At 38.4% G+C, this 23,275-nt stretch overlaps 1 non-coding gene and 1 pseudogene across 1 annotated transcript; both read left to right on the top strand.

Moving 5' to 3' along the window:
* Positions 1–20,894, top strand: part of LOC139358605 (POTE ankyrin domain family member G-like) — a 30,315-nt pseudogene extending 9,421 nt beyond the window's left edge.
* Positions 2,003–2,109, top strand: LOC139358982 (U6 spliceosomal RNA). Its single transcript, XR_011614482.1, has one exon. It is a non-coding gene; the product is annotated as a U6 spliceosomal RNA (small nuclear RNA).
* Positions 20,895–23,275: the final 2,381 nt, after the last annotated feature.

Here is a 23,275-nt window from a genome sequence, read left to right as displayed (position 1 = left end):
AAGACTGGGTTTAATCCCTAGCTTTCTTACTTGGTAAGTGTGTGACCTTGGGAATCTTATTTACCACCAAATGTGTTGTCACATATGAAAAGTAGGAGAATATATCCTTCAAATTGATTGTGCATAAGTAAGGAAGATATATATGGCATTTAATTCAGTGCCTAGCACATGCTTATTGGCATCATTAACTGAAACTCCTATGACTATTCTTACCATTATTATTAATATTACTGCTTTCAGCAAGCAGAGAGGTCTTACTTATCTTACCCTCTAGCTGATTTTCTATTACAGCATATCAATCTAGGGAAGCTGTAAGGAAATTTTCACTTATAACCTTGTCCACTTCAGATAAGTGGCCCTAGCATTGTTTTTTGCCCATTGAAAGACTTTAAATTAATGTCTTCTACTTTCCAATACCTCACCGAGATAAGAGGTTTCCTTGTTGTCCCTTCTTTTAAACCTTGTTGGTATTTTACAAAGATGAACACTTAAGCACCCAAGTGCTTGTGTGTTTTAGTGCATGTAAATCTTTAATTCTGTATGGACAGGCAAGATGTTAAGTTGATAAAGTATATCAAATTAGCTTTTAAAATAAGTTTATTACAGTTCCTAAGGGAGAAATTATCTCTGTCATTTTAGAAATGCTCTGATACTTGCTGTATGTTGTGGATCAGCAAGTATAGTCAGCCTTCTACTCGAGCAAAATATTGATGTCTCTTCTAAAGATCTATCTGGACAGACAGCCAGAGACTATGCTGTTTCTAGTCATCATAATGTGTAAGTGTTTACATTAAAAGGCGAATTAATGCTAAATTGAGGTTTAAAATAATTATAACAATAGCATCTTACATATCAGGTGAGATGTCATAGTGCGGTTCAGCTAGTTTTAGAGTGGCAGTCAGTTAGTCCCCTGCATCAGCAAGAAATCAAAAAAAAAGCAAGATGATTTAGAAGTACCAATGGATACAGGATTCTTTATCTCAGGACTTTTAAGACCTTGATACTTAGAGATCCCAACATTGTTCATTTCATCCAAGTATAACACCTATGGATGGGATTAAAAAACAGTGTCATATCTTTCATTTTTCTGATTAGTTATTTGAGTCTTGAAATGTCCAGCTTAACAGAAAACCTTGTACTGTCTTCTGGAGACTATTTCCTACATACTCCTTGAATTTTTCAATAACTGAAGGGATTCACTAAATCCAAGGAAGACAGTCCCTTTTATCAAGTCAGAAGGAGGAGAATAAAAAGGACATTCCAGTCATTCTGATGTTTCCCTTGTTTCTGTTGCTGTGTTGTTGCCACTCAAACTGGTCCTGTTGCCTGGTAATGGTTGACCTTTGACACCAAGATGCCCTTACTGATTCAGATCCCTCAAGTCTTTAAGTTCCCATATCTATGCTTCTATGCTCAGCCATTGTTCCCAAAGCACCAGCACCCTGCTCTGGCAGCTGGGCATCCTGACTTGATCTGCAGACAAAGTGAGCAAAATGACACTTGCCCCCATATTCAGAACCTAATGTGGAAACCACATCTTAGCCAAGAATTAGCTGAGACCTTCATGGTACAAAATCCTTTGAGGCCGTTGTTGGTCTTTTCTCTGGCAGATATTAATTGGGCTTGTTCTAAAGGGTCAGAGGGGTTCAAATAATGTGACAGAAAGAGATCAGTGTTTGTTTCTTCTTCTTTGCTATCAGATCTGTACTGTGAGGCACCTTTATATTCTGTATAGAACCTTAGGCAGTAGAAAGTCCCATATGAACCTTCTCCAAGCAGTGGCTCCCAGTTGTGGTCGGCCCTTGAGTGATCTGTTTTACATGATAATGAAAATCGTCCAAGCTACTTTCATCTGTAACTCAAGATTTTAAAATATCTTCAAATTCTACCTCACAGGGAGCCATTGAAGAGAATTCTCAGAATCTCAAGTAGGTTAGTTGGACTTAACAGAACCAAGCCCTGTGCATGACTCATCACTAATCATGTGTAAAAATAGGGCTTTGTGCTTGCTTCCGCAGCACATATCCTAAAATGGGAACAATACAGAGAAAATTAGCATGGCTTCTGCATAAGGAAGCAGCACAAATTTTTGAAGCATTCCATAGTTTGGTCAGTCACTGGAAGGTCATTTGACTATTTGCTGACTAGCTCTAAGGAAACAGTGTGAATCAAAGCAAAAAATGGGTGCCACCAAAATATTGAAATTGTGATTTGTACTAAAAAAATAGTCATGTAAGATGGTCTATGAGGTGATTCAGAGCTGAATAATGTGTTTGGTGCAAAATATGTTGTTAGTGTGTATGTCAAAAATTAGAGAATGTCAACTTACAACTTCTTCATGGAAACTAAAAAACATATAGGTAGAGTTTTGGTCTCCATGTCAGCTGGAATTGAACATCAATATAAACCATTATCCTAAGAAACATCTGCTGACTCAGAGTTGGAGTCGGTAGAGAAGGATCACTGGTCCAAGCCAGGTCTTAACATCCATTGGTTTTTCTGCCGTTGGTGTGATTGGTCAACTCCGTAATAGTGGACACTCACATTATCTACTTTAATAAGATATTTATGAGTAAATTTAGTTACAAACTAAGACGTAGTTGAGATGCCCAGAATTATAAGCCCTAAGGAGCAGGAAAACTAAGAAGCAAAATTAAGACTTAATAACATTTGCTGAAAACTATAACATTTGCATATTAGAACCTATGAACAAAATATGCATTGGGTTTTATTTGGGATTCCAAGATAATTTTAGTTATAATGTTTAGGAACAGATTATTTCTTTGCTTTACTATTTCTCTGAGCATTTAAAAAATGTTATCTTGTTAAATCTTTGTAACAACCTAGTGAAAGAAGGTAGCAAAGTCCTCACTTTGTTGAAGAAGATAAGCAAGTCATCCAAGAACAAATAGCAGCTGTTCATTATGGAGCTAGGACTTAAGCAGAGTTGGAACGCTTTCTATTATGTCATGCTAATGCAAGCTAATTTACTGGGTCACACTGCTCTCGATTTATGAGCATTTCACCCTACATTTTTGTCTTCTTTACTTAGAAGCTTCAAGAGAAGTTTGTAGAATGTACTCATAAGTGGATGGGATAATACTGTTAAGTTCTGATATTATGATATTGTTTGAAATACTCTAAGAATTTTACATTTGGTAAGTGTTTTACATCAGTATTAAAATAGTAATTTGGTTTATTACATTTTTATACATAGAATTTGCCAATTACTTTCTGACTACGAAGAAAAACAGATGCTAAAAATCTCTTCTGAAAACAGCAATCCAGGTAACCCTTGTGATAGTGAATTACTTTAGGTCAGTTGTCCCTGATCTTTTTGGTACCAGGGACCAGTTTTGTGGAAGACAGTCTTTCTATGGGCTGGGGGAAGGTGGGGATAGTTTCAGGATTATTCAGTCATGTTACATTTATTGTGCTACTTTATTTATATTATTATTACATTGTAATATATAATGAAATAATTATACAACTTACCATCATGTAGAATCTGTGGAAGATCTGAGGTTGTTTTTCTGCAACTAGATGGTCTCATCTGGGGGCAACATGAGACAGTGACAGATCATCAGGCATTAGATTCTCATAGGAAGCACACAACTTAGATCCCTCGGGTGGGCAGTTCACAACAGGGTTCATGCTCCAATGAGTATCTAGTGCTATCACTGATCTAGGAAGGGGCAGAGTTCAGGCAATAATATGAGCCATTATTATTGGTTGGCTGTAAGTACAGGTGAAGCTTCCCTGGTTTGCTTACTGCTCACCTCTTCCTGTGTGGTGTGGTTCATAATAATCCATGGGTTCATAATAATCCATGGACTGCTACCGGTCTGTAGCATGGGAGTTGAGGACCCCTGCTCTGGGTGGTCCTACCATAGATAAAAAAGTAAAAGTAAGGAACTTTTGATCTCAAAAGAATGCTGAAGCAAAGTTATGTTACATATGCTTGTCCCAACAAGGTCTCACTATTACTGACTTCATTCCTCCTCATTTGAAGTTGGAAAGAGACACATTTACTTTGTTGGAGGAAGATGTGCTCTTCTACCTGCTGGTTAGTTGTCATGATAAGAGCAATTTTGTTAGAACAAATGCTCTGCTACCATTTGCCAAAAGATTGTCATAATAAATATACAAATTTCTCAACTCTAGGCTCAGGAGATTATAATAAAAGTAGAAAAATGTTTCACAATAACAAAAATGCTAGTATGCTACCTGGTTGTGGACACCTAATACATTGTATAACCCAAACGATATGAGAACACCTTTAATTTAGCCATCAATTTATCAAAGAACTTTTATAAGTTTGGTTTTATAAGTTGCAGGAGATAAAGATGGAGCAGATGTAGTTTTGATCCTTAAGGTGCTCATAATAGAGCTGTCTCTATTTCATTTCTGTGCTTTTTCAATAGAATTTACAAAGAAAATATTTCCATTTATGTTTTCACTTCACTTAGCAAATAACTATTGAATGTCTTTTAGATACTAAGCATTTTTCTAATGCAATAGAACACAATTAAAAATACAGACAGGAGTTTGTTATTATCATTGTCATTATTTTTTTATTTTACTACTTTATTCAGTTCTTACTGTGTGCTAGATGCCCACTGGAAGCTTATAATTTATTATATATTGATTATGTGCCAGACATAAGTGAGGAGGAAGGAAAGTTTTGGTAAAAAAAAAAAAAAGTAGGTATGATTCAAGGGAAGCATGCAGAGTGAGAAGAATTTTTCTAGGTAAAGAAGCAGAAGAATAATGTTTGACAGAAGGAACATGCAACGAGATTGTGTGTTGGCCAGAAGGAACATCTAAGGAGATTGCCTGTTTGGCAGGAAGGGCAGCAAGTACAAAAGACAAGATGCTTGAGTGAACTTTGCAGGGTTTCTGAGCAGTTCAGTTCTGCTAGCACCAAAAGTGTGAGATACCAGAGGTTGGGAATGAGGTGAATACTTAGGTAAGGCAAGTTTATGACAGACTTTTTAATACTACAGAAATGAGTAGATTTTATCCTGTGGGCCATGGGAAGTTTACCAGGTAGAATGCTTTGGACTGCAAATACTGATGAACAGTGGTGAAAACAGTAGGAACCAGAGTTGTTTTGTTTGTTCAGTGATATCCTAGGGATCCCTCTTGTCCCTCTTTCTGTGCTGTCGACAGTGTTTTATTCATGTCTCCTTTCATGGTCGGGTAATCTGCAACAGCTCCAAACATCTTGTTCTCACAACACAACATCTCAAGGGCATCTTTTCTTCACCTGTGTTTTCTAAACAGGGAGAAAACTTAGAAGTACACAAGGGGCTTCCTGTAACATTTCATTGGCTGTGTTACACTACCTGCTCATTCCCAAACCAGGCACTGGGAATGCAAATACGTGATTAGCTTAGAATTAACGTTTCCCTTTCTAAGGCTGAGGAGGGAGATTGGGATAATAAACACCCAATAGACTTGTGTTTCTTCTGCAAGAAAGAATAAGGAATGGCTATTGGTAGGGAGTCGACAATGTTTGCTGCAGGGGCTCATTGGAGACATGGGAGCAGGGGAGTCACAAGATTAAATGTGATTATTAAGGCATTCTGGTTATGGTGTAAAATGGGTTAGCAAGCTTTTCCTGTAAAGGACCAGGCGGGAAATATTTTAGACTATGTGGTCTCTGTCATAACTACTTACCCCTGCTGTTGTCTGCTGTTGTAGAGTGAAAGCCACCATGATTCTATGTAAGCAAACAGGCATGACTGAGCTCCTTTAAAACTTTATTTACAAACCATAAGGCAGATTTAATTTGGACTGTGGCCTATAGTTTCCTGGGATTGGTGGAAGGTTACCATGGAAAGAAACCAGGAGACAAAGGAAGCTTTTGCAATAGTCAGCTATAGTTTTCGTCACACGTCCTTGGACTAGTATCAATGTATTATAAGGTTTTCACCCATCCATGGTGGAATAAAGTTAGGAATCTCAGTTACTCATTTTAATATGTTAGTCTTTGTTTTTATGGTGTTATGCCTTTTTATTTGTTTTGCTTAATTTTTTCATGTAAGAACTAACATTAGTAGTTGACGGTTTTCTTTTAAATAGAAGCCATTTTGTAAAGTTTATGTTCCTAGTGGCAGTGGGAATATAAAGCAGAGGCAGAAGAGAGGTATAGTCCATATGATTTAGTGATAATTGAATGAGAAAGGCTTGGGGGACCGAGAGAAATGTCAGATGATTTACAGGTTTCCAGGTCGTACACTAGTATTTAACCTGGACATGAGGAAGGAGTAGGAAATTTTCTGGTGAATACAGAAGAGCAAAGAGCTGCAGGTCAGCAGGAATGACCATTTTTTTCCTATGCATGTTTAATGGAATATTCATGTAGTATATTTTGAGTAGGTAATTGGATAACCAGCATTTATAACTCACATCCTACTACTTTGACTCTCAGTAACAAGACTTATCAAAGATCAAAGAATCTGAAAGTTGATGAAACTGTCCATGTGTATCACCATCAGTGACCGAAAGTCGGCATCCACAGAACACAGAATTGGGATAGGTGAACTTAATAGATAAAGATGAATATCAGAATTGTGTTCCTCTTAGGGAATGATAGTCTCCATGACCTGTGTGAGTCACGGCTGCCAGAAAAGAAAGAGAGCAAGGAGTGTATTAAAGAAGCACAGCAAATTCAGTCCTAGAGTGCCCTGCTTGACTTCATTGGGCATTTTTGTGTTCTTCCTTTAATAACAGCAACATATAAATAACAAAAAGAAGTAAGAGAAAGAGTGTTTTTTTATAGGCTAGTATTTAACGTAAACTTGAGAGTGAGTACCAAGATTATACTTAGAATTTACAGACCGGGTAGGAAGACGAGATAGAAATCTGAAGATTACTGACTCAAACACAGTGTATTTTCATTGCTTTATTGTCAAATCTCTGAATTCACAACTGTGAATTATATTCATATGCACTATAACTTTAGAAAGCACCTTCCCAAACCAAATATTAAGTGATTTATTATAATTTCTTTGAATTATTATAGAATTGACTTTCCAAGTGCTCATGAGAATTATTGAGAATTTGCTACATAGTAACATCTCAGCTGTGTCCACAAGAGCTATCTGTCACCTTGTCTTAATGACTATTGGCTCACTAGGAATATTGGTTTTGGCATTAAAATGATATTTTTCTAAATGCAGATAGGACCAGGGATCACTCTTGAACATTAATGTCCAAGCATCTTAAAATTACACATCAGGTTTCATAATCTGACTTCTGCCCCACTCTCCATCTTTAGCCCTTTTCCCTGTGCGCCCTTTCTCTGGCATTACTGAGTTGCTGGTAATGTCCTACTCACTCGTTCACTCTTTCAGGCCTCACTCCTGCTCTTGCTGCTGTGTGGAATGCTGTTACCCTTTCCTTCCCTCTACCACTTTTAATCTGGCTAGCCTCAATATTTCAGTCTGTGCTTGGGCATGTGTTCTAGAAAAGCCATCCCTGATATGCTTTATTTTCATTGGTTTTAAACCCTAATGCCTAGCATGTATGTAGCAGGACTCAATAAGAAATTTCTGAGTAAAATAAAGACTGTTTTTACAAAGATGATGTGCAAGACTGTTCTCTGCAGTCTTGGAGCAGAGGGGACAGATATGTGGGGGAATAACGTAGAGTTCATGTGGTAAAGATGCAGTAGAAAAATCAGTGAAGTCAGAAGGCAGCCTCAAGAAGGAGGTACCTTTTTATCTGGGGAAAGACATGCAGAATCAAGGAAGACTTCACATATCATTGTTTTAAAAGATGAAAATAAGGCCAGTTGTTGTGTCTCACAACTGTAATCCCAGCATTTTGGGGGGCTGGAGGAGGTGGATCACAAGGTCAAAAGATCAGGAACATCCTGGCCAATCATGAAACATCATCTCTACTACAAATATGAAAAATAGCTGGGCATGATGGTGCATGCCTGTAATCCCAGCTTCTTGGGAGACTGAGACAGGAGAATCGCTTGAACCAGAGAGTCAGAGGTTGCAGTGAGCTGAGATTGTGCCACTGCACTCCAGCCTGGTGACAGAGAAAGACCCTGGCCCAAAAAAAAAAAAAAAAAAAAAAAAAAGAAGAAGAAGAAAAAAAAAAAAGAAAAATAAATAAATTTGTCAGAATAGTAGAGGGAAACATTTTAGATATTAGGAAGACATTGTGCACTAATAAAGGTGTCAGTAGTAGTTTTGGAAATCATTTATAAGGTACTATTGTTGCAGAAAACAGGAGGCAGGAGAGACCCAGTGGGTGAAACAGGAGGATTTTATTTCGGTGCACACCGGTTCAGTGGATTTGCATCCAAATGCTGAGTCCTGAACAAAGACAGAGCCTGGCTTATAAAGGCAAGCTTACAGAAGCAGAACAAAGGCAGTTAATCATATAGTGACAGTTTTGCAACCTCAGCATAGCTTGTGACTTTACAACTACATTGAAGGAAAAGAAGAACTTGCAAAATATATACATTTGTACAAATAGCTATGAGTAAATGCTGAGGGGAAGGGGAGACGGTAAAGGAATTTGTTTTCTTAACCTTGCTCTGGGATGTCTGGACCCATACCTGTGGGCTCTGGCTTCTTGGACAGGGTCAACACAACCTTACCTGGGCCCTGCCTGTTACTATCCTTAGAGTCAGAGTAGTTAAGTGCAGGAAAACTTGTTTCTCTTTAAAACTAAATTTCCTTTTCATTACATTTACTGCTTCATGATTAGGAAGTGGAGAACAACATTCTGTGTTACCTTATATGTTTCTACTGTATTTTAAAATTGTGTTTCTGGTGGTTTTGTTCATTTATGTTGGGTGGATGAATTTGTGAGTGAATCTCATCAGGCGTCTCCCCAAGTGGTTTGTTGAAGTCTTAGAGAGTGATTTCCTAAGTAACTATTTCATGAAACACTAAACACTCAATTTATGAGATAAAATAAAATGTTGTCTTAAATCTATTTTTATAAAGGCAATAGTTTTTAACTGTTCTAAGTGGTTCATTTTAACTGAATATATGGATTTCTCAACAGAACAAGACCTAAAGCTGACATCAGAGGAAGAATCACAAAGGCTTAAAGGCAGTGAAAATAGCCAGCCAGAGGCATGGAAAATTTTACATTTAAATGTTTGATTTAATGTTGTTTTCTTTGCTTTAATAATATTAGGTAGTCCAAATGAAATTATCTTTCAGACTAGGTTTTGAGGATGAATAGATTCTTTTTTCTAAGAACTTTTTAATAGATTCATAAAATTTAATAAATTCAGCAACCTCATTAACAGAAGAATCAATAGATTCTAAGTTAGCATTTGAAACTTACCTTAAAAAACATAACCACTATAAACTTTAAAATACTCTTACTTTACAATATTCTTATTTAAAATATTCTTATCTGCCTTTTTGATTAGCTTATAGGTAATCTTTCCTTTTGGAATAGAGGCAAAAGAAATTCCAGAACTTTGTTATTTTATTCTTACAACACCCTGACATAATAAAGAAAGTAACATCAATTATTGGATTATATTATTAAGCAATAGAATTATGAACAATGTAACACTGATGGTCCCTGAGCTGGATTCGTGGTTGAAGAGTAATCATGGCCAGTGATTGAAAATCTGCAGTTTTATATTGCAGTCACTGATAGCAAGGTGAAAGATGTATTCTGCCTTGTGATCTCTCATTGACCTCATCTTTTCTCTTCAGGGAGGGAACCAGGTCATAAAAGCAACCCAAATGCCTATTACAAGAATCGTATCTTGCAGAATGGGACCTTTGGTGTTAGTGCAGAAACACAATAACATTTGAACTTACTGCAGTTGCAGAAAATGAGTACAGATTATTAAAATTTTTATCCACTGTCATTAGTACACATTAGAATATATTAGAACTGGACTTAAGCAGATAAACTAGATACATAACACTATCATATTATGACATATAATTTCAATTAAAATTTAAGAATTTGCATTTCTTTCTGTTTGGTGTTGATTTCAGCTCCTAATAACTGAAAGCATGCCTACAATTCAGTTAGTAATCTGTAGAGGCTCACTGGTTAGGGTTTGGTGAGGTAAACTCTTTTCAAGTGAGGAAGACTTTGCAACACTACAAATCATCCGCTGATGCATTTTTGGCAGATTTAACACGTAATAAATTAAGTGGAGTCCAAAAAAATCGTGACAAAGTTAAGTTTGCTGGTTCATGTTTATCTTCTCCCGTTGGCTAAGGTGAATTATTTTTCTCATGTTAGTCAGAAGCCAGTGATGTGGCAGTAGCTGAACGTAGATTAAAAAGTTAATTTTTAATTTTAATTATTTTAACAGTTAAATTTTAATTTTAATTATTTTCTAATTTTTCATTGTCTATACTTGATTACTTAAAATAAAATTATTTTTAAAACATGCATTCCAAAAGAGGAAACATCACAGAAATACAACAAGCAAATTAACCTTCTATTTTTGCATTTGCAGGAAATGTCTCAAGAACCAGAAATAAACAAGGATGGTGATAGAGAGGTATACCATTATATTCAAATGTTTCTGTTGAATTAGATTTTTACATTATGTTGTTTAATAAAGTGTTGTAAGTATAGGCACACATGATCCTATCATGTAAGTAGCATAAATCATCAGTGAAAAATTTAATATTTAACTCAGAAAGAATTCTGTAGATTGAGTTTTAAAGAGATACAAACCCCAGAAATATTCTTTCATTATTATGGAATAATCCTGAATGGTGCCGTAAAGTGCTAGGTCATGCGACTTTAGGAGGTTTGGATCAATCATTTTATCTTTCTTGGTTTTAGTCTGATTATCAATAGTTAATGTGGCTAAAGAAGATAATTTCTTATTCTGTGTATCTTCCAGCTAGAAAATTGTACGGCTATCGAATGTGAAATTTGGGGAACATCTTATTTTCTGGGCATCCACGCTTGTACCTCAGCAGTTTCACTCTGCTCCTTGTGTTGTGGAGAACTTTGGTTCCCATGTTTCAGTGAGAACCATCATGTTTTTGATATCCCAGGGACCAAATGAAAAAAAATGATCAAAGGCAGTGGGGGAGAAGAATATCTCAGTGCAGAAAAGTGCAATCTTCCTTTCTATTCCTGAAGCCCCACAGTGTCTCATCCTCTAAATCTGACTGCTTAATGTGAGATCTAGGTGGTAAAGACAGAAGAAGACACATTTTGCATCTTTGTCTTTTTATTTGTGTGTTCCCACGAGTCAAATGGGATAAATACATATATAAGATTCTGAAGAGTCATTGGGAATAAAAGCACAAAATGAAGGAGGGCCCTTTTTGAATTTTGAAAAATTCTGTTTTATTCAGTCAAGCAGAAATGAAGCAAACTTTACAATGATATGATAATTACATCTTAAAATTAGATGGTAATTGTTCTGTATATATGATCAAACTTAAGTGTGAAATATTTTTAATGACTACAATAATGACAAACTGAGTCAATTGATAAAATCAATCAAAAAGGTTCTTTTTATTCAATAAAGTGAATATCCTTAATATCAAACTTCCACTCAAGGCTGAAGAAGACATGAAGAAGCACGGAAGTAATAATATGGGATTACCAGAAAACCTGACTAATGATGCCGCTGCTGGCAATGGTGATGATGGATTAATTCCACAAAGCAAGAGCAGAACACCTGAAAGTCAGCAATTTCCTGACACTGAGAATGAAGAGTATCACAGGTAAGCCTATGGCAACATTTAATAGGAGACAGCCATATGCTGTCAAACTAATCCTAATTTGGGCTAATATTCATGATTAAAAATTTTATATTTTTCCTAGGAAATTCAGCCTTGCCTGGTAATCAGAAAAATGAAAATCAGCAAAAAATGAGTTACCATTTTTTCCAGTCATTAATTTATTTGAAAAATAACGAGTATTGGCAAATGTGAGGGGAAAGGAATTTCTTTACATTTTAGTGAACTTTTATTTTAGCTTCAGAGGTACATGTGCAGTTTGTTATATAGGTAAACTGTATCATGGAAGTTTGGGCTACAGATTATTTCATCAGCCACATAATAAGCAAAATACCCAAAGGTAGTTTTTTGGTCGTCTTCCTCCAGCCATGCTCCACCCTCAAGTAGACCCTTTTGCCTGTTATTCTCCTCTTTGTGTCCATGAGTTCTCATTGTTTAGTTTCCACTAAATGAGTAAGAATATGTGGCATTTGATTTTCTGTTTCTGCATTAGTTTGCTTAGAATAGTGGCCGCCAGCTCCATCTGTGTTGCTGCAAAGGAAATGGTCTCATTGAAAAAGACATGTCGTACACTGTTGGTAAATGCATTTCGAACATTAATTGAGTAGCATATTCACACACACATATATAACATAGTAAGGATATATATGTATGTTAAGGATACTTGTATAGATTAGTTATGTATATACTTACATATAAGAACATTTATTACAGCTTCATTATATCAAAAGATGGGTCCTTATCAGTAGGAATTTATCATTATTAAAAGTAAATCCTTACCAATAGGAAATAGCTCAATTTTCATTCCCAGAAAATAATGTAGTATGGAACCATTTTTTACAAATGAGGTTAGATCTAGAGTATACGGATTATTTCACAATTAAAATGTATTTAAAACCTTTACTTTGCTAACACATCTTAAGATAATTTTGTTAGAATTCTTGTAATATCTGCTGTGTTGCAAATGGAAGCTGCATGCTCCATTGACACTGTACCTTGATTGCTAGTTATTAAATTTTTGTTGTCAGTGCCTGAGTGCTGAAATATTGGATCTTCAATCTGAATATTGCCAAGGGATTGTATGGGGATCTATATTTAATATAAACATTTCAGTATATTGGGTAAAACTTTTATTAAAATGTATCAAAGGATCTTTCATCTACTAAACCAGGATTTGGTCAGATTTTTCTGCAAAGAGTCAGTTAGTAAATATTTTAGGCTTTACAGACTGTATATATATTTTTGAGACAGGGTCTCTGTTGCCCAGGCTGGAGTGCGGTTTTGTGATCATGGCTCACTGCAGCCTCCACTTTCTGGGCTCTAGTGATCCTCCCACCTCAGCCTCTCTGCTAGCTGGGACCACAGGTGTGCAACATCACACCCAGCTAATTGACTCTGTGAACAGTAGAGTGAATAAGCGTGGCTGGGTTCCAAGATACTTGACTTACAAAAACAGGCAGTGGGATTTGGCCCACAGGTGCTAATGTGCTGACCTTGTGCTAAAAGGAAGGTGCTACTAATGCAGTAACTCTTATTCATAAAAGTGTCCGGCATGTGTGACATTATCCTTCCTTTTAGAAAAGGATATATTTCAGTATTCACCACACCACATTTTTCCACAGTGACTTCATATAATTTTTTAAATTTCATTTATAACATAAGACTATTTTCTGCATTTCTGCCACTTTATTCCTGTGAATAGAACTCAGTAGTTTACTGTGATCAATTACTTTGTATATTTGATGAGTATCAACTGTTCTAGAATTGGTTGATTTTTATCAAGCCAGAAATACTCTCCTTGAAACGTTTAGTGTTTCTTGGTCTTTATGTATAAGCATGAACAAAGTGATATTCAGCTTATGGAATCTAGAATTGTTTAAGGTGACTTTTAGTTCTATAGTTTTAAGGATTTAACACCTCAGTCTGGCACTTTTAATGCCACATGTGTATAATTTTATAACTTTTAAAATATATAATTGTTATGTAAAATTTGAAGACTACACCTGTTATATAAAATTTGAAAATAATTGTCTATTATTTTCCATGACTGTGGAAGAAAATAACAACATTCTCAGCCATGACTTCTAAGTATGATGTCCTTAAAAGAACATGTCTACACTCATGAACTCAATTTTCTTTTCATTCACTCTTGATCTCACACCAGTAAGTCTTCAGTTTCAGTACTCCTCCAACATTGTTTTTCCTCAAGATTATCACTAATTTTTTTCTGTAATAAATCTAGACATTTTTCGTACACTTCATTTTATTTAATCTGTTAGCAGAATTTGAGCCAATGGAGGACATCTCCTCTCTAACAGCGTCTTCAACTTGGCTTTCAGGACCTCAGTCCCTCAGGCTTTTCCTCCTGCCTTTCTAATCCATTCATCATGGCCTCTTTTGCTTGCTCCTCCTCATCTTTCTCCATTTGGACATTGTTTTTTCCGAGGGCTCAGTCCTCAATCTTCTCTCTCATGACTTTTTCTTTTTTTGAGACAGAGTTTCACTCTGTCACCCAGGCTGGAGTTCAGTGGTGTGATCTCGGCTCACTGCAACCTCCACCTCCTGGGTTCAAGTGATTCTCCTGCCTCAGCCTCCTGAGTAGCTGGCATTACAGGTTCGTGCCACCATGCTCGGCTAATTTTTGTATTTTTAGTAGAGACAGCATTTCCCTATGTTGGCCAGCCTGGTCTCAAACTCCTGACCTCAGGTGATCTCTCTGCCTTGGCCTCACAAAGTGTTGGGGTTGCAAGTATGAGCCACTGCACCCAGCCCCTCGTGACTTTTTCTACCGTGTATATGCTAGTGATTTCCAAATGTATGTCTCTGGCTCAGATCTCTCTCCCTAATTCCAGATTTCCATATGAGCCTGCCTACTTGATATCTCTATTTGGTTAGCTATTGGGTATCACACACTTGTCTGACCCAAAATTGGGCTACTAATGGCCTTTCTGAAATCTACCCCTCATGTATTCTTTCCTACTTTGGTTAAGGGCAACTCTTCCAGTTGCTCTGCCAAAAATCTCGTTGTCATTCTTGACTCATCTCTCTCTCCGTCTCTCACACCTTACATCTATTATCTCAGTAAATCTTGTCAGGTCTACCTGAAGAATATGTCCAGAAGCCAGTGATATCTTCTACATCTGAGCCACCCTCTTCTGCAGTCTACATGAGTGTCATAGACTGGTAATTGATAGTCCTGGCTTTTAAAAACTTCCCTTTTCATCAATTCTTAACTCAGTGGATGTACTTAAAATATAAGTCAAATTGTGTCAGTCCTGTGCCCCAGCCCTTCTGATTGCCTCCCATTTCACTCTGAGTATGTATCAAATTTCCTCCTAATTATCTCCCTTGCTCTGCTTTAGCCACACTGAACTTCTTGTCATCCCTTCTCTACCACTAGTGCTTAAAGACTCCAAGCACACCTCTGTACTTGGCAGTTCCCTGTGTCCGGAATGCTTTTTCCCCGGATATCCTCCTAGCTTACTCTTTCCATTCCTTCAGTTCTTTATTTAAAACCTCCTTTCTGCTAAGAAGTAGAAAAAGGGTAAAAAGAAACACATTATGGAACAACCACTTTCTGAGGAAGAACCATGTACTACCCAGATGCATCATGCTTAAGATTCACCTGGGAGTGTACCAGAGAGGCTCTCTAACGTAACCAAGGGAAGGTTCAATGAAACAAAGTGATTTATCATCTCTAACTTCAAATCCATTTGTATCTTGACATCAACACTCTTAACCTTATATCATCATTTCTTAGAGTCTTTGATATACAAATAAAAGGTTTTTTGTATTAGAAAGAAAGAAATCCCCTTTCTCAGCAGAGACTTTTCTGACCATCCCAACTTTCCTACCACCCTCCCCATCAAAAACATAAACGTTTCATTTTCCTGCTTTAGTTTTTCTCCTCTAACATACTGTATATTTTGTCTTCTCTGTCTATTGTTATTGTGTGTTTATCTCACTCTCATGAATAAGGATTTTATTTTTCACTACTATATCCTCACTGCCTAGAAAAAGGCCTAGCGTATTGGATGTAGCTACCTAATAAATCCTTATTAAATGAGTGAATGGAGTTTATCCTGGGTATGTTGTTTGATTGATTCTTACTTTAAAATTTTGAGATGGGTCATTCTATTAGTTTTGTCTGGTAATTATATGCATTTTAATAATTGTTTTGGCTTTTTATAATAAGCTACATTCTTTATATTAATTTTTTTATTTAGGGAGAAAAGCCCAATATTGTGGTTATTCATTATTTATTCTTTTATTTGTAATCATAATTGTAATTATGGTAAACTGAGTCAGAGGAATTGCAAACTTTACTAGTATTTTATTTGATTTGATTTTTGAGATAGAGTCTCACTCTATCACCCAGGCTGGAGTGCAGTGGTGGGGTCTCAGTTCACTGCAACCTCCGCCTCCTGGGTTCATGTATTTCTCCTGCCTTAGTCTCCTGAGGCGCTGGGATTACAGCGCCATGCCACCACACCTGGCTAATTTGTGTATTTTTAGTAGAGACTACTAATTTCACCTTGTTGGGCAGGCTGGTCTCGAACTCTTTACCTCAGGTGATCCACCCACTTTGGCCCTTCAAAGTGCTAGGATTACAGGCATGAGCCACTGCACCTGGCCACCTGCTTTTAAAAAAAAAAAATTGGGGTGGCACATTTAATGAACTTACAAATTCTTTTCAAGGGATTATGAACCTTTGGTATTTGAAATAAAATGACAGAGTTGGAAATTTTTTGCTTCCTATAGTAAGAGGAATACTGCTCCGGCACTGGCTATTCTGATGGAGCAGGTGCTGCTGCTTGGCTGTATTTCAGAAGCAAGCTGCTCACATCTGTATTGGTTGGTGAGCAAGACCAGTGGTCATTGATTGGTTGATTAGATTTCAAACTGGCTCTGGGTGGCTTCTTGTTACCATTGGTACAGGTCATTTCTTTCCTAAGTTACACTCAACTTTAACTGAACATTTTCTGTTTAAAAGTTGCCTTCAATTAATATATTCAAAATGAAACTATTTTATATTCCAGAATTTTAGACCTCATTTTAAAATTGTGGTCACGATGAATTGGTTAATAATAGCTCTCAGGAAGATCTATTTACATTTTTTAAAATACATATTTCTTTGCATAATTTATTCCTTAAAATTAATTGCCTTGTTTCTGTTATTGGTATTTCTAGAAGCTTTTGTTCAAGTCCTAACATAAACTCCAGTAGGAGGTTTTAGTCTCTTTGTCAGTTAATATATGTATATGGTAGTGATATTCTCTTTTTAAATTCCTTTTCTTGTTCACTGTCTTCTCTGTACAATAACAGTAATATTCTTATGCATTTTTACCTCATTAAAAATAATTACAGTTTTCAGGTCATGTGATGCCAACATGTTTGTTCCTTTTGCTTGGTGTGTGTGCTGCTATTCAGGCTCTGTTGTGGTTCTACATGAATGGCAGCTTTTTAAAATAACTCTGTGAAGAATGACATTGGTACTTGGATAGAAATTGTATTGGATCTGTAGACTTCTTTGGGCACTATGATCATTTTCACAATATCAGTGCTTTCAGTCCAGGAACATAGGATGTATGTTCATTTATTTGTGTCATCTCTGATTTTCTTCAGTGGTGTTTTCCAGTTATCCTTTTATAGTTGACTCACCTCCTTCGTTACATATTTTCCTAGGTATTTTACTCTTTTGCAGCCATTGTCAAAGGGACTGGGTTCTTGACGTGACTCGCAACTTGGTTGTAGGTAGTGTATAGTGGTACTACTCATTGGTATTTGTACATTTTGTAGCCTCTGAGACTTTACTGAATTCATTTATCAAGTCTAGGAGTGTTTTGTAGGAGTCTTTAGGGTTTTCTAGGGATAAGATCATATCATTGGTGAAGAGATAATTTGACTTTCTTTTTTCCAATTTGGATGTCCTTTATTTCTCTTGCCCAATTGCTCTGCCTAGGACTTCCCAGTTTTATTCTTAACATGCATGAAATAAAAGTAAAATCAAAAGTGATTAATGATTACTTTATTTCACATCTCTGTCACATACACAGATAAAATTAATTCAAAGTTGTATGTTAAAAACACAATATTAGACCCTGTCTTGTTCCAAAAGGAATTTCTAAGTTGTCTATAAAATACAGAGGAATCAAGAATATAAGTGGAAAGTGTTTCCCAAAAATAAATATAAAAAGTATGGGTTAACACAGGGCTTCCCAATCCCCAGGCCATGGACCAGTACCAGTCCCTGGACTCTTAGGACCTGGACCACAGAGCAGGAGGCTAGTGGCAGGTGAGCAAGCAAAGTTACATCTGTTTAAAGCCACTCTCTGTCACTCACATTACTGCCTGAGCTCCTCTTCCTGTCAGATCGGTGGTGGCATTGGATTGTCATAGGAGTGTGACTCAAACCCTGTTGTAAGCTGCTTACACAGGGTATCTAGGTTGTTCACTCCTTATGAGAATCTAATGCTTTATGATCTGTCACCATCTACTGTCACCCCCAGATGGGACCATCTAGTTGCAGGAAAACAAGCTGAGGCTCCCACTGATTCTACATTATGGTGAGCTATGTAATTATTTCATTATATATAAGTAATAATAGAAATAATATGCACAATGAATGTTATGTGCTTGAGTCATCCTGCAACCATCCCCCAACTCAGGTCTACAGAAAAATTACCTTCCACAAAACCAGTCCCTGGTGCCAACATGGTTGGGGAGAACTGGGTTAAGAGATGTGAGACCCCTTTGCCTTGTCTTGGATTAATGTGCAGATATGCATTGTGTGAATGACATCTGATGGCACCATGTTGCCCTGTAGATCATTTTAGGGACACCTCCAGTATTTCATGAAAATCAAAATTTCTTCTAGTGATGAACAAAATGATACCCAGAAGCAAGTTTCGGAAGAACAGAATGCTGGAATATCACAAGAAGAGATTCTGACTGGTAAACAAGAGCAGATGGAAGTGGCTGAAAAGAAAATGAATTCTGAGGTATTTTCTTTAGTCATTTTCAAATGTTTTAATATGTGTATTTATTTAAAAGACAACTTTATGTATTTTGGAAAGTACACAGGATTTTTAAAACAGAAGTGCAATGTTTAGATACCTACGTGTACATTGTGGAAGGGTACAATGCTTAAACAGTTATGAATAAATGCAATTCTTATAACTGACTGTAAAAACATTAGAAAAGTAGTATATTGATAAAACTTTCTTCAGAAAAAGGAACTTAAAGAACTTTAAGAAATTGCTTCTGTCCAAATATATGCATAGCTAAGGTTCTTACAATGGTGTAGTTGATAGATTAGATATCAGAGAATAAACCCAATTTAAAAAATATACTCAAGCATATTAATCTTATATTTTATGCATTTGGGTTTTTTATAATTCAGAGAAAGGCTTTTCCAATTCTGAAATTCTAAAAATCCTCTAGTGACTTATTTTTCATGGTCTTTAAATAAGTATTTCAACTTTTTGGAATTTACACATTTTTAGATTTGAAGTTTTGTCCAACTTTTTTCCAGTTAGATATCCACTATGGGAATTCTTTCCTTATACAAATATAAATGTCATACTTTAATTTCAGAAGAAGTCATGATATGTCATTCTCTTGAGTGCTAATTAAAAGTTCCCTTTGTTTATTTAGGTTTCTCTTACCAATAAGAAAGAAAAAGATCTCTTGCATGAAAATCGCATGTTGCAGGAAGAAATTGCCATGCTGAGACTGGAAGTAGACAGAATAAAACAGCAGAGCCAGCTAAGGGAAAAGAAACTTTTGGAGGAAATTGAAAGTGTGAAAGCAAAGAAAGATAAAATTCTAAAGGCTGTAAAATTAAGGGAGGATCATTAACAAAAATCAGCATTTAAGTACAGTGGACAGCTTAGCATTTTGACAACTGAGAATAATGATAAACTTCTTAAGGCTGTAAAATTGAATGAGGAAGCATTAGCAAAAATCAGTATTTCAGTAGAGTGGACAGCTTAGCATTTTGACCGCTGAGAATGCTCAGTTCTGAACTGCAGAATGTAAGACACAGCTAGGAAACACTGGAAATGGAAATCCTATCATGTCGTTTTAGACTGACTACTGCCCTACATGACTGTGATCAATGTCAAATAGATGAAACAGACTTCTTTACAGAGAACAAACATGAACAGGTTTATTTACAGGAAGAAATGAATTCTCATATATCTAACCTAAAAGATAACAGTGAGATTCTTTCTGAACAACTCTAATGTTGACAGCAAAATTAACAGCCTAAACATTAAGCTGCATCACACAGGATAAATTCTGAGAGACAAGATGGGGCAGGCCCCCATCTTTCCTGTTCAGACAACTTAGTCATTCTAGTGTGTGGGCTTTGGAGACTACAAACCCATCAAGGGCAGAAGAGATCCTGTGGCACGGCACAGCTGCTTTACCAAATCATGGCCAGACTGCTTCTGTAAGCAGGCCCTGATCCTGTTCCTCATCACTGGACAGGACCTCCCACCTGAGGCCTCTAGCTACCCCCACCAGTGTTCCCTGGCCAACGGAGATTTGAAACCTTCCTGGGACAGAGTTCCCAGAGAGAGGGGAGGGCCACCACCTTTGCTGTTTGGGCACCTAGCCGTTCTGGCCCATGGGCTTTGGAGAGCCCAAGCTGACCAGGGGTGGAAGTGGTGTCTCAGTGCAGCACAGCCACCCTCCAAAAACGTGGCCAGACTCTTGTTTAAGTCAGTCTCCGACCACATTTGTAAACACTGGGTGCAGGCTTTCAACCAGGGTCTCCAGCCACCTTCACTGCTGTTCTCTGGCTGACAGAGGTTTCAGACCTCCCTGAGTCAGAGCTCCAGGGGAAGGACCAGACTGTCATCTTTGCCGTTTGGACAACTTAGCCATTTCAGTCTTCAAGTTTCAGAGTGTCTGAGGCAACCAGGGGCTGAAGTGAACCCCCAGCACAGCATAGCCACTCTACAAAAATGTGACCAGACTTCTTTTTTAAGCAAGTCCCTGTTCCTGTTCCTCCTGACTGTTCAGGACTTCTCAACTTGCCTCCAGCCACATCCTACAGGTGTGTACAGATTGGCAACTGGTTCATACCTCCGAGGTGCAGAGCTCCCAGAGGAAGGGGCAGGCTATCATCTTTGCCTTTTTGCAGACTTCACTGCTGATACCTTCAGGCACTGGCAAATAGGAGGCCATTGGGGACTGGAGTGGACCCCCAGCATACCACAGCAGCCCCACAGAAAAGTGGCCAGACTGTTATGTGGGTGCCCATTTCCATATCTCCTCAATGGGTAGGCCCTCCTGGCAGGGTCTCCAGCCAGCCCCCCACTGGAACTATCAAGCCTGTAGCAACTTGGCAATTCCCTGGACTGAGCTTCCAGGAGCAACTGAAATCCTCTCTGCCGCTGCCTCTGCAGTGGAACTGCCCTTGCTTCCCTCAGAATATCAAGGGAGCAAAGACCCTAAGTGCCATATCGACACCTCCAACAAGCTGCAGTTGACCCAAGGAACACACCAGTCCATTTCCCACAGGTACCACACACCCTGCACTGTTCATCACCAGACAGGGAACCCTGACTTGGGCTCACAGCACAGACCCTCCATCCTGGGGTGATTATATTAAGTAACTGCTAACTTACATCTCTCTCGGGTGGAGCCTCCAGGAGACAAAGTTGTAGAGCAACAAGTCAGATGATATGCAGCCCAGAGGGCAGGGACAGCTATCTCTCTAGCTCTGCTTGCTCTTATGAGACACTTTATCCCAGCACTTAAGGAGTGCTGTGGTCAGACCAGCCCTGTCTCATGTGCAAGATTGCCCAGCACAGATCAGGTCTAAGAGTTACCTTCTTTAAAAAGGGGAGTTGCTTAAAAAAGAAGTCTGGCCATGTTTGTGTAGAGCAGTTGTGCTGTGCTGGGGTTCACTTTTGAGAGAGTTCTCTGAGACCTGATCTCTGCTAGGCAGTTTTGCACATCAGGTGAGGCTGGTCTGACCTCAGCACCCCTTAGTCAGCTTGCCTCTCCCAGGACCCCAGCCAGGCCACACCTGCTTACAGGACACTCTCGGGTGCACACACTATAGCTTCTGTACCAGTGGACCGTGCCTGATTAGTGGAGAGCTGCAGCAAGGTGGCCCCTACAGCCATGCACCAGCCTGCACATCACCTCTCCATACTGCAGCCCTTTATATGGAAACTTCTCACATCCCTTTGCTGTGTGTGTTTACACAGGTGGGTTTTTCTGTACTTGCCCTGATAGCACATGGGAGTGCAGCACACACACCAACCCACACCAATTGCCACTGAAGACGAAGCTGTGGTTGGAACAGAGCCAAAAACCCCATCCCTGTCAACATCTCACCCTTGAGGTAATGTTGTGCAGAGAAAAAGGGACCTTCTTATATCCTGAGCGACCACTGCTGCTTTGGGGGAGGGGGGGCTCAGAGAAGGCACCCAGAGGTGCACTGGCCAGCAGTCCACCCCAAACCAGCACTGCCTCCAGTGTAACAGCACACAGAGTCAGCAGGGGCCCCCTGGCCCACACCCCAGCTGTCTTGTCTCCACCCCCTTGTCAACGCTCTCAGGGAGGCAGGGACTCCTGCATCCGCTAGCATTCCGCTGCAGCTGTCCCCTCAGTGCAGTGGACTCCAAACCTCGAGGAGCCAGAGAACAAAGATGGGGCCCAATACACGTTCCCCAGAGTTAAAGCACACAGTTCAGGAATTGGGAGCTGCATGTTGGCCCCCTAAAATCCGCCAAAAACAAAACCAGTTGGCTGAGTTCACCTTACACCACAATCAAATCCTCAAGGTCATCAGATATAATAAAAGAAAAATATCCTGTCCAAAGGTCAGCAACCTCAACGACTGAAGGAGGATAAGCCCATAAAGATGAGAAAGGATCTGTGCAAGAATACTGAGAACTCAGAAAGTCAGCATGCCTCCTTCCCTCCAAATGACCGCATCAGCTCTCCAGCAAGTGTTCAGAACTGGGCTGAGGCTGAGATGTCTGAAATGATACAAGCAGAGTTCAGGATATGGGTAGGAATAAAGTTCACTGAGTGAAAGAAGTACGTTGTCATCCAATACAAGGAAGCTAAAAATCATTGTACAACACTGCAGGAGACGACAGACAAAATAGGCAGTACAGAGAAAAACATAACTGACCTGATAGAGCTGTAAACCACACTACAAGAATTTTCATAATGCAGTCACATGGTGATTGTGTGTGATGGCATTATGAAAATTATTGTAGTGTGTGTGGGCACCCGAGAGTGCCCTGTAAGCAGGTGTGCCCAAGCTGGAGCCCTGGGAGAGGCAAACAGAGTAAGGACGGCAGAGGTCTCACCAGCTCCATCTCATGTGCAAAACCACCCAGGAGAACAGATGAAGCAGAGGAAAGAATCTCAGATCTTGAAAACTGGCTTTCTGAAATAAAATAGGCAGACAAGAATGGGGAAAAAAAAAGAATGAAAAGCAATGAACAAAATATCTGAGAAATATGGGATGATATAAATGACCAAATCTGTGACGAATTAATGTACCTGAAAGGGATGAGGAG

Source organism: Macaca nemestrina, chromosome 15 (genome assembly GCF_043159975.1).
Source record: "Macaca nemestrina isolate mMacNem1 chromosome 15, mMacNem.hap1, whole genome shotgun sequence".
NCBI lineage: Eukaryota > Metazoa > Chordata > Mammalia > Primates > Cercopithecidae > Macaca > Macaca nemestrina.
Note: the sequence above shows the minus strand (reverse complement) of the source record. Positions and strands in the feature narration are given on the sequence as shown.